The sequence below is a fragment of the Chiloscyllium plagiosum genome, unplaced genomic scaffold, assembly GCF_037043375.1.
Source record: "Chiloscyllium plagiosum isolate Xiang-an unplaced genomic scaffold, Cpla_swu_hap1 HiC_scaffold_21, whole genome shotgun sequence".
Lineage (NCBI taxonomy): Eukaryota > Metazoa > Chordata > Chondrichthyes > Orectolobiformes > Hemiscylliidae > Chiloscyllium > Chiloscyllium plagiosum.
In genome coordinates this window covers 74,671,274-74,684,570 of record NW_028270159.1, presented here as the reverse complement: position 1 = coordinate 74,684,570, position 13,297 = coordinate 74,671,274, and the positions used below count along the sequence as shown (strand labels likewise).

At 42.9% G+C, this 13,297-nt stretch overlaps 1 pseudogene; it reads left to right on the top strand.

Annotated features, from left to right (window-relative positions):
• Positions 1 to 4,703: 4,703 nt before the first annotated feature.
• Positions 4,704 to 6,577, top strand: LOC148146438 (putative G protein-coupled receptor 139; annotated as a pseudogene).
• Positions 6,578 to 13,297: the final 6,720 nt, after the last annotated feature.

Here is a 13,297-nt window from a genome sequence, read left to right as displayed (position 1 = left end):
CAAGCAGCACCTACTCACCAATAACCTGCTCAGTGACGCCCAGTTTGGGTTTCGCCAGGGTCACTCAGAGCCTGACCTCTTCATAGTCTTGGTTTAAACATGGACAGCATAACTTTCCAACTTCTCTACTCAGTACCCTGACTGATGAGGGCCAGTGTGCCAAAAGCCTTCTTCAATGCCCTGTCTACCTGCGACCCCACTTTCAGAGAACCATACACCTGAACTCCAAGCTCCCCATGTCTCACTGTACGCATTAAGGTCTTACCACTCACCATGAAACTCTACCTTGATTCGATTTTCCAAAATGCAAGACCTCACACTTATCTATACAAAGCTTAATTTGCCATTTCTCGAACACTTGCCCATATGATCAAGGTCTTGTTACAGTTTCTGATAACCTTCCTCACTGTCCATGATACCACATACTTTAGTGTCATCTGCAAATTTACCATTCATGCTTGTAACTTTTTATCTAAATCATTGATATAGATAATAACAGGAATGGGACCTGCATCGATCTCTGAGGCACTCCACTAGTCAGAGACCTACAGGTCAAAAAGCATCCTTGCACTGATACTCTAAGCTTCCTACCATCAAACCAGGTGCATTTACAAATGTCCAGCGACCTCTGGATTCCAAGTGTTCTAACCTTCCAGAACAGCCTTATCCAAGACCTTCCTGAAATCCATTTGACTAGTTCTACCACCTTGCCCTCGTCATACTTACCGATCATTTCATCTAAGCACTCTAACAAATTTGTGAAGCATGATCTTCTACGCACAACATTATTTCTAATAAAACCCTCTCGTTCCAAATGCATGCATATCTTACCTCGCTGAATTTCTCAGCTAAATTTCCCAGCACGGATTTTACGTTTCCTCATCGATAGTTCCCAGATATTTCATTCTAGCTCTTTTTGAATACTCCCCTCCAGTCTTCCAGGAACTCAACCATACCAAAAAATGATGCAAAAACAGCAGCCAGGACCCCGGCAATTTCCTCTCACGCCTCTTGCGATGTTCCTGGATATATGTGGTCAGCACTAGGAGATTTATCCACTTTTATGCATTCTAATACGTCCAACACCACCTTTGCTATGATATGAACGGTCCTCATGATATCATAACTAACGTACCCCCGTCCCAAGTCTTCATGTCTTTCTCCACAAAAAACACAGAGGAGAAGTATTCATTGAGGATATCACCTACCACTTGAAGTTATTCACATACATGTCTACATTGGCCCTTGAGGTGCATTATTCTCTCTCTAGTTATTGTTTTACCTTTAATATGCTGAAATGACTTCTTTGGATTCACTCTAATCTTCTCAGACAAGCCTACCTCACGCCCCCTTTTTGCCCTTCTGATTTCCTTCTTCAGTAAACTTCTGCGTTCCCGATATACCTCCAAGGATCCCCTTGATACCAGCTGCTTGTAGCTGAGCCATACCTCCTTTTCTTCTGTTCAAACCATCAATATCTCTGGTCACCCAGGGTTCCCTATCCCTGGCAGTCTTGCCTTTCCACCTCACAGGAGCATGTTTCCTTAAACTGTAGCTATTTCAATTTTAAAGCCCTCCAAATTTCCGGAGGTCACTATGCCTGCAAACAAAGTACTCCAGACCACACCTGCAATCTTATGTCTAATTCAATCGAAATACGCCTTGCCCCAGTTTAGAACTTGAACCTGAGGACCATCTTTGTCCCTTTCCATAAATATTTTAGAATTAATAATCTATGGTCATTGGTCCCAAAGTGCTCCCAACTGTCACCTGTGTCAACTGTCCAGCCCTACTTCTCAAACATTGGTCAGGTTTTGCCCTTTGCCAAGTAGGATTCCCTACATACTGCTTAAGGAAATTTTCCTGAGTGCACTTAACAAATTCACATCTGAATCCTTAATGGTCTGATAATCCCAGTCCATAATAGGCAAATTAAAATCTCCTACTATGACAACCCAATTGCTCCTGCAAGTCCCTCCAATCACTCTGCATACTTGTTCCTCTAATTCCCGTTGACTACTTGGGAGCCTGTAGAACAAATTCAATGACGTCAGCAACCTGTTCTTATTTCTTAGGAAGATTTATTCTGTATTAAACCAGTACTGTCGCTGTCCTGGGAATGTTTGATCGGGGACAGTGTAGTGAGAGCTTTACTCTGGCACAGACCCACACCGTCCCTTAGGGAGGGAATTCCTGGATTCTGACCAATTAACACTGAGGAAACGCTGATATATTTCCAAGTGACGATGTGACAGCGAGACAGAGCGATAAGGTGTGCAATATGTCAGGGCTTCAGATCATTGGCCATGGCTATCATGGTCAGATAGCCACATTGGTGCGTGTGAGACGTCCCACATTTGAGAAATTTACTCTGTGCCCTCAATGTGCCAGCTTCATGTAGGCAGCTGATCATGTGTTCATTGCAGATTCCTCACAAACATATATCGACACAGCGAAATGGCTTTACACTGCGTCTACCATGGACGCACAAGAAATTGGAGCAGAAGTATGTCTTTGGGCCCTGCGAGACTGGTCTGCCGTTCAACGCACTCTGCCTGATCACCCAATTCAATCCCCTGTTCCTGTTCTCTCCGCCATTTCTTTTGAACCCTTTAGACCTAAGAACAACATTGACTTCCATCTCGAAAACATTCAATGTTGTGGCTGTAACTGCTTCCTATTGCAGATTTATTCATAGGTTCCCCAGTCTTTGGGTGAAAACATTTCTCCGCATCTCAGTATGAACTTACCCACCCCACTTCCTGGTTCTAGGATCCCTGGTCTTCGGATTTATTCTTATTGTGTTCACCATAGCAGAACTTTTCAGGGTCTAAAGAGATTTCACCTCATTATTCTCAACTCCAGTGAACTCAATTCTAACAGATACAATCTCTCTCCATGCATCAGTCATGCCATCCCAGGAATCAGTCTTGGAAACTAGACTAGATTTCCTACAGTGTGGAAACAGGAGCTGCGACCCAACAAGTCCACACCGACGCTCCAAAGAGTGACCCACCCAGACTCATTTCCCTACCCTTACCCCTGACTAAGGTACCTGACACAATGGGCAATTTAACTTGGCTATTCACCTCACCTGCACATCTTTGGACAGTGGGAGGAAACTGCAGCATCCGTAGGTAACCCACACAGACACGGGAAGCATGTGCAAACTCCACACAGACAGTCGCCCAAGGCTAGAATCGAACCTGGGTAGCTGGCAGTGTGAGGCAGTCGTGCTAAGCACTGAGCCATCATGTCACCCACAAGGTTTGTCTCCTTCCATGACCAGAACATCCTACCTCAGATAAGGAGACCCCACACTGCACATATTACTCCAGGTGGCGTCTCATTAAGGTCCCTGCACAATTGCAGCAAGATATGACCACGGCTGTAATCCAATCCTCTCGTACTCAAGGCCAAAGTGCCATTTAACTTCTTCACGACTTGCTGCAATACATGCATCCCCTGGTGTGTGGTGGGCTCCCGGTTTTTGTTGCACCTCACACCTTTCCCAATCTAACGCTATTAAGACAATACCCTCGTTTGCTGCTCACGCCCCCAAAGTCGACTGGAACAACCACCTCTCACATCACCCAATCCCAACCTCGTGAAATATCCGCAGTTATTGGCAAATTCCTAACAAGGATAATTCCCCCCTTTCCGTTCATGTACAATCGAAATAAAGATTTGGAAGTATAGATTCAGAATGCTTTTGTTCAAGATTTTGTGAAGCTGCAAGTTTGTGAAGATGGAATGAGTAAAAACATTGACATGTTCCATCAGTCATGATCATATTGAATGGCGGATCAGCCTTGATGAGCTGAATTTGCAATCCATTGCGTATGTCCCTGTCTTAAACATAAACCATGTACCTCCAATTCTGATATTGTGCTGCCTGGTCCAGGAGTCACCTGCCAAAGGAATCATCTGATTCACATCCACCTACGAAGCATTTCATAAAGTTCACTGGAATTGCCTCACATAATTTTCAAATCGTAGAAAGTGCACTGTCTGTTTCCTCAAACCACGTGTGTGTGTGTGTGCGTGTGTGTGTGCGTGTGTGTTGGGGGGAAGTGTGTGTTTGTGGGTGTGTGTGGGTGTTTCTATGTCTATCTGTGTGTGTATGTGTATGTGTTTCTATTCTCCCTCCTTAATTCTGTTTATGTCTGTCTGAACCGGTCGCTATCTGTATATCTCTGTTTTCTCATACTGTCTCCTCTGCCATTCTGTCCCTGTCAATCTCGATCTCCAGCTTTTCTCTCATTCTTTCTATCTCTCTCACTTGTGGTCTTAAATTCAATCTGTCTCTCGCTCTGTACCCCTCATTCTTCTCTCTCAATCTGTCTATCCCTCTCTCATTGACGCTCTCTCTGTCTCTGACTCTGTCTCCCCACTTCTCTCTGTGTTTCTTCCCTCCCCTCTCTCCTTTTGTCTCCATGCGTGAAATGATGATATCACAATTCTATGGCATTGCTACTAAACCTCTTCAAGAAAATGTTTTTCTTTTGTGTATTCAGTTACTGTTCACACAGAAGCGTTGTCAAAATCTGTTTTACAATCAGTTAAAAATGTTGTAATGCCATATCCCCAGACGGGTGATCTCACAGGCTATAATTGAAAGGCTTGGGAAATTAAAGTCTTCAGTTTATAATGCAGGGAGAGACTATCTGCATCTCAGAGAAAGCTAGCACCTCACACTAAAAATGTCCCGTCCAATTGATGATGTACTGAAATTATATTATATGATATTCGCTGCTATTGGAATTCTTGGGAAGTGAAAAAAGCCAACGATATTGTATGATTCAGTTGCACTCTGCTTTTACTGTATGTCTCATAATACTTCGTGTTAAATTAATTGTCACACTTATAAATTCACGTTAAGAGTAAAATAATTTGGTTAAGCTAATCATTTTGAATTGTACCTGACGCTTTACTCGATATCCATTGGTATTAATACATCAGTGCCGCTGTAGTGGCTATTAGGTCAGACCTGTTCAGCTGCACATGTATCATTAATTAATTTAATTTTGTCTGAATACTGTCTATTTAATTCCGAGGCAATATGTTTATTACCACTTTTCCTTTTTACATGTTATCCTTCATACATGTTACCTTTTATTTTAATCGTTGTGTTGGTGCAAGTTCCAGAACAATGTTTCTTCAAACAGTCCATCACTGTCACTAGCTGTCTGTTCCTTGACTCCTTCACTTCCCATTCAGAGAATTAGTTGACGAGTTTTCCATTGTCTTATCAGTGAACAGATTATCTATCTCATCCTCCAACATGCCTGCCTCATCTATCAACGCCATCAGCAATACAGATTGACTTGCCTTCTCTCCCTCTGACCATCCTGTCACAACACAATGAAATTAAGGTCTGAACGTCTTTCTGCAGGGGTCCAAAAGGAAAAGAATCTATACCTTTAGCTGCCTCGATTACACTTAACAGACTCCTTCTCCTTTCAATAGCAACAACTGTTTAGTGAATATTTTCAGACTTGATCATTTCTAAAAAGTCCCTTTTGCATTTGAGAAGGGTCAAATACAGTTTGACTCGTAGTTTTTCTGATTTCCTCCCTTCAGTCGCAAGGTAAACTTATGGCCTTAATTGTACATGGAGGATGCATGTTCAGTCATTTTCACATTATTTTCCATTCCTTTCCTTTCAGCTAATTTAATGGCAATTGTCATCCTGTGTAACGGAAATTGTGGGCTATCTGGTACCGCTCGCTACCTGGTGGCCACGGCAATAGCAGATCTATCAGTCAGTATTTTAATCAACTTTTTGTGGCACATCAGTTATCATTATTTCCCAGGGACATTCCTGGATATTGCTCTTGTGTGCAGCCTCAAAACTGTACTCGCCTCTGCAACGACAGACTGCTCTGTCTGGTTCACAGTTGTTTTCTCTTTTGATCGATTTGTGGCCATTTGTTGCCAGACGTTGAAAATGAAATATTGCACTGAGAAAACTGCAGCCATTGTTCTAACAGTAACCTGCGTCCTGCTCTGTTTAAGAAACATCCCATACTACTTTACAATTGAGCCATTGAGTATAATCAACAATGTACCATGGCTCTGCAGTGTGAAACTAAGTTATTATACTGATCTTGGATGGGTGGGATTTGATTGGTTTGATCGGATTTGAACCCCTTTATTCCCTTTCACTTTAATTCTGATGATTAATGCACTGACAGTCCGACACACTTCAGTGAGCAGTCAAGAACGTAAGGTACTGAGAGGTCAGAGCAGTGGAAAGAATGCCGGATACTCAGAGATGGAGAGCAGATGGAAGTCTGTGATTTTACTTTTAACCATTTCGGGCAACTTTATCGTTCTGTGGTCAGTGTAAGTTGTAGAATTCTTATATTCTAAAATTACAGGATCCGATCCTACGGATTACAAACTGGCTGAGTATATATTTCAACAAATTGGATGGATGTTGCTCGATCCAAATTGATGCATTAATACCTGCATGTATGGGTTGACTCAGTAGAAGTTTCGAGAGCAACTCCTGAACATGTTGCAATATCCCTTTACAGCAATTATTAAATTACTGAAGAAATAAAGCAACTGAGACTTGTCCAAGGGCAGCCAGCCAATCAGAGAGCACCATGCAATAACTGAAAGCAGATCTGCCAAACAGACAATGATCTGCTGCAACTTCTTTCGCCAGGCAGAAAATACAGAAGCCTGGACCGTTGCACCGACAGGCTCTGGAACAGTTCCTTTTCAGCCAGTATTAGGCAGATGATTGCACTCTCTCGCCTCAAATAATGCTCATATTGCTAACATTGATATCGCTTAGCGCACACCCTGTGAAGTCTCATCTGAATGCCTCTGTCTAAGTTTGTTTTATCTGTACGCTCTTGCTTACCATGATCTGCTTGTACTACTCGTAAACAAACCTTTTCACTGAACTTTTGTGCACGAGAAAATAAATAAATCAGCCAATCAGATAACTGAAGCCATGGACTGATGAAAGAGCTAAACCAATGCTCATCCTTGAACATAAAGCACTGTTCAAACAAGAAGTTGACTCGTGACATCAGACGCCTAGGAAGACCAGTTGGTAATTCCGACAGAGGCTGACCTGTGACCAGTAGTTGGTGTAACGAACAGAGAGATTATTAAGGTTCACTCATTTCTCCCTTGTCATATTGAATGAACATGGTCTCTGCCTGACATCTGCACCATGTGGTCCAAGAACCTTGCCAATTGGAAAAATCCAGGAAAAACGACTTTGATGGTTCAAGTACCAGTGTCAGAATTCTCTCCACAGCTCAGCATCACAAATGAGCACCCACAATGTCATGGAGAATCGATTTGGTACATCACTTAGCATCCTTGCAATGTATTGAACAATCGTAATCCAGTCCTTCTGTTTGCCATTGTGTCTTGAAATATGAGTGAATGGGAGTGTGAGTCGCTGCTTATTTACACTTTATTTGTGGATTGTTGTGCGTTGCTGCCAAAACCAGCATTTACACCTCAGTTCCAATTGCACAGAGGTCAACCAGACCCTGGAACCTCGTAATGATGGCAGATTTCCTTCCTTAAAGGAGTGATCTAGCTGAACTATTATGGCAGCAGTTAAAAAGGGAGTTTTGTCTTTTGGTACAGATGTTAATGAAGGCAGAATTAAACATCTGTGACTCGAGGCCGTGAACTGAATTATTGGAATATTGCTTCCGCATTACTGATTCCCATGAATTTACTATTGTGGAAGCACTTCCTCCGTATTTGTGTGATTGTGCAAGTGTTTCTGTAGTGCTGAGTTGGGTATGAGTTTGCATTAAAAATTTCAATCTGTGTTTGAGTTTATACATTCGTGTGTTGTTTCTTCTGTGTATTTTTGATAAAGTGTGTATGTTATTTTGCCTTTCTGTGTGTATAAGTGTGTCTGTCTCGTACTTTTTGTGCACACCTGTCTGGTTGTCTGTGTATTGTAGTTGTGTTTGCTTTTGTGTCTGCCTACAAATTATATTGTTTTGCGTGAGTGCATACGTTCAAGTACGGCACGTTTGTTACTCACCATTGGGATGGGGCCATCTTTGTCTGGTCAGCATTTATTTCCCATCAGTAACTGCCCTTTACACGATGATGCTCTCTCTCTCTCTCTCTCTCTCTCTCTCTCTCTCTCTCTCTCTCTCTCTCTGTGTGTGTGTGTGTGTGTGTGTGTGTGTGTGAGAGAGAGAGAGAGAGAGTGTGTCTGGGCGACTTTGTGCAAGCTTCTATGCTTGACTCTGTATGTATTTGTGTGTGGGGGTGGGGTAGGTGTCTGTGTGTCAGAGAATCACTGAGAACTACAACACGCAACAAAAACTTCCCGTCAGACTGTTATTGTCCAAAAACAAACACGTCACTCTTCTAATCCCATTTTCTAGTTCCTGGCCCACAGCCTTGAAAGCCTTGGCATCACACTTGTATGTCCAAACAATTCTTAAACGAGATGATGTTTTCTACCTCTCCCATCCTTACAGGCAATGAGTTCCAGGCTCACACCGACGCTTGGATGAGAAATATATCTGAACATCTCCTTTTATGCTCTTTCCCTTTGATATAAATTAACGTGGCAAAACCAACGTTGTATACAGTTCAAACACGCACATAAATGTAAGCCTCTGTGAATGAGCCAAGCACATCACATGCACCCTTATCCACTTTATCCATCGTTCCTGATACCTTCAGTTGCTTCTGTCCATCGAAACTAACACCCTCTGATATCCGATGCATCCCATGGTCCTATCATATATCGTGTATACCCTTGCATTGTTTTATTCAACAAGTCTATCATCTTACACCTATTCGGATTGAATTGCATTTGCCACTGATCAGCCCATTTGATCAGCCAATTTATACCCTGCTGTAAACTGAAACTATCCTCCATATTACTGATTACTATTTACCAATCTTCCAATGTTTGCATAGTCTTCAAACTCACTAATCATTCCCCCTACATTCAAGTATCGTTTAGTTTAATAAACTAGATACAGCAAGGGACCCAAACTGAGCCCTGGGGTCCCATTGAATACCAACTTCAGTCAGAAAATGCCCTCTCAACTTTCACTCTCTGCTTCCTGTCACTCAGACAATTGTCGATCCAGTCTTTCATATTTCCTTGAATTCCATGGGAACCATGATAACCTTTGATATCAGCTCTCCATGTGAAACTCTTAGAAATGTTGAATCCTTACAGTGTGGAAACAGGCCATTTAGCCCTAAGGTGAATACTGACCCTCTGAAGATGAAACCATCCAAACCCATTCTTCTACCCTATTATCCTACATTGACCCCTCAGTAATGTACCTAACCTACGCAGCCGTGAACACAATGGGCAATTAAGCACGGTCAATCCACCCCGAACTGCACATCTTTGGATTGTGCGAGGAAAACCACACAGAGGCAGAGAGAATGTGCAAACTTCACGCATACTAGAGTCAAACTCGACAAGACTGGAATCAAACCCGGGTCCCTGGCGCTGTGAGGTAGCAGTGCCAACCACTGAGTCACCATGCGGCCATTATCATGAAGCTCACTGAGGTCCAATTTGACACCTTCAATAGTCCTCAACTACATATCTGGTCACATCTTTGAAAACCCTAATCCAGCCTATCAGACATGCCCTCCCTCCATATTGCCTGTTCTTGATTAATCTCTATCTCTTCTAATGCAGATTCATTCTGTCCCTCACAATTGCTTCCAGCAGTTTTTCCCACCAACGAGGGTACACTGACTGGCCTGTAATCTCAGGTTTATCTATTGCTTCATTCTTGTATAACAGGAACATATTGACTATGCTTCAGATAGCTAATCCCTGAGACAGCGAGATTTATAGACAGAGACAGGCTCACACAGGGACGAAGGGAAACACTCCACTGGACATTTACCGAGGATACCCTGAGACAGACAAGAGCTGTACAACAACGGATGACAATGAATAATTCTATGTTCCCTGCGTGGTACTGTAAATGCATGAAGGCAGATGGAAATAGATCCTTCTCTGTTCCATCCAGAGTTCTGGGCATAGGAGGCAGAATTATTAAATCCAGGTGTTGTTGAACCAGTAGCTAATATACATTCGTGAGCCCAGGTAGTGATGAGGATTTAGGGACTTAGTGTGAAGATTGATAAAGAGCAGAAAGCGGAGAGTGGGAATAAACAGTTCATTTTCAGGATATTAGACTTGCAGTAATGGGTGCCACAAGGGCCATTGCTCAAGACAGAGCAATTCATTACCTCAATCAATGATTGAGCTGATGGGATCATTAACAATTGACAACATCAAAGTTTGATGGCACAATAAACTGTAAATAGGACATAGAAAGGATTAAAAAGGGGGTTGAACAGGAGCAATGTGTGGGTGAGCAAGATAAATGACCACTTGCAGAAGCTGAGAACAAAATATTACACTGAGAAAACTGCAAACCCGTTTCCCTGCTGCCATTGACTTTCTAGATGTAAGTGGTCGGTGGTTTGGAAGGTGCTGTCTCAGGATCTTTGGTGAGATGCTGCAGTGCATCTTGTAGATGGTGCACACTGATGCGACTGCTGATGGATGGAATGGATGCTTAATGATGTGGTGCAGATAAAGCAGGTGCTACTTTGTCCCTAGCTGGTGTCGAGTTTCGCGAGCTTGACTCACCCAGCCAATTGGGTAGTTTCTTCACGCCCCAAATAGGGATTCCTTATTCTACTGTAGGGAAATAGTTGAGCTGGGAAACTGCAGATTCCCCGTTGTAGCACAATACAAGGGAATTGTCCATGAAAATGGAATTTCCTACTGAGTAATTCCTACCTACTTGGAATCCTCTGTTAGTCTCCAAAAAATCAAATATTTGAGATGGATATGCTTAAATTAAATGGAATAGTGCATCAGGAAATATTTGACAATTAAATACCTGGTCTTTCTCCTCAGCTCAGTAACAATTCAACAGATAAATAATCCCTACAGTGTGGAAACAAGACCTTGGGCACAACAGGCCCACACCGACCCTCCGAAGGGAATCCCACCCAGACCCCTTCTCCCATCCTACTTCTCAACATTTAGTCTAACGAGCCTAATGTACGCATCCCTGAACAATATGGGCAAAAGCTTGACCAATCCAACCTAACCGTTGGACTGTGGGAGGAAACCAGAGCACCACGCAGACATGGGGTAAAAATGCACAAACGCCACACAGATAGTTGCCCGAGGTTGGAATCAAACCAGGGTCACGAGCACTGTGAGCCAGCGTTCCGCCCTAATACTAGGGTCACAACAGCCAACCACGAACTGTTTCGACGTGAGAAATTGTGGCAAGTGATTACGTGACTTCACCACAACATACCCACCAAACATTTATTTATGCAACAAAATATCCAATGTTCAGATCGAAGTTCAGCAATGAGGAACTGCTAACATGAATGACATGCATTATGAATCAATAAAACTTGTGAATGATAACAAATTGTTGGATTCCCTAATTTTCAGCATGCAGCTTCCCAATTCAAATGGTCTGCTACGACAATGCAGTTTGAACAGATTTCCTGTCATGAAGATCAGACAGAAAGTCGCTCCCTTGTGTGAAAGTGATACAATGGCCCCCTCTGCTGGCCTGCCTACTCCACTGCACAGAGAGTGGTGAAGTTTGATCACCGTCAGTGATTCAATCAGAGAGGGACAGCGGGAGACAGGGAGGGTAGAAGCTCACAGCACAATTCAAACTGACAGAAGCATCAACAAAAACAGACAGACGGACACACACAAGGACACAGATAAACACACACACACACATACACACACACACACGCAAGGCTGATTTGGAGAGGCTTGCAACTCTACTGAGGTCCTTCAGTGTGGAACATGCTCATGTGGAGAAATGCTTGTGCTCCCACTGCAAGGCGGAAAAAAATGTCTTTGAGCAGTCGTCCTGACATTATGCACATTAAATGGAATGTTTCCACTGCAATTATATCCTGCCCTTCCGAGTGAACTGCTTGAAAGGAGACATGATAAATTTTATTGCACTTTCTTCAGCTTACAATGTTCTCTGACACACTCTCACAAATTCTGGTTGATAAATGATTCAGAGTTGGAGTCGGTGAGACCAGACTTGGAGGTTGAGGCATGAACTTATGAAGATATATAAAATTATGAGGGACATGGACAGAGTGAAGAGTCAAGGTCTCGTACAAAAGTGGAGTCTAACGCTAGAGGGCATAGTTTTAAAGTGAGCGCGAAAGATTTAAAAGGGACAAAAGTGGCAACTTTTTCGTGCAGAGGGTGGTGCGTGTATGGAATGAACTGCCAGTGGAAATGCTGGAATCTGGTAAAATTACAAAATTTAGTCAGAGAATCTTAGAGATGTACAGCATGGAAACAGACCCTTCGGTCCAACTCGTCCATGCTGACTAAGTATCTCATTTAAATATTGTCTCACCTGACAGCACCCAGCCCACATCCCTCCATTTCCTTCCTATTCACATACCAATCCATACACCTTTCAAATTTTGCAATTGCACCAGCCTCCGCCACATCCACTGGCAGCTCATTCCACACAGACACCACACTCTGTGTGAACAAATTGCCCTTTCGATCCCTTTTACATCTTTCCCCTCTCACTCTAAACCTATGCCTGACGCACACCAGGGGATAAATCTTGTCCATTTACCCTATCCACGCCCCTCATGATTTTATAAATCTCTATAAGTTCACACCTCAGCCTCCCACGGTCCAGGGAAAGTAGCCACAGCCTATTCAACCTCTTCCGATAGTTCAAATTCTCCAAACCTGGCAACATGCTTGTAAATCTGTTCTGAACCCTTTCAAGTTTGACAACATCTTTCCGATTGGAAGGAGACCAGGATTGTATGCAATATTCCAACAGTGGCCTAACCAATGTCCTGTACAGCCGAAACATGACCTCCTAACTCCTGTAATCAGTACTCTGACCAATAAAGGAAAGCACGCCAAACGCCTTCTTCACGATCCTGTCTAACTGTGACTCCACTTTCATGGAGCTATGAACCTGCACTCCAAGGTCTCTTTGTTCAGCAACACTCCCTATGACGTTACCATTAAGTGTATAAGTCCTGTAGAGATTTGCTTTCCCAAAAGGCAGTTCATCGCAATTATCTAAATTAAACTCCATCTTCCAGTCCTCATTTTCTCATCTGCTCAAGATCCCATTTTAATCCGAGATAACCTTCTTCAGTGTCCACTACACATCAAACGACGCGTGGATGAGTATATGAAGTGGACGTGTCTAGAATGATATAGACCAAATGCTGGCAAATGAAACTAGATTAATTTAGG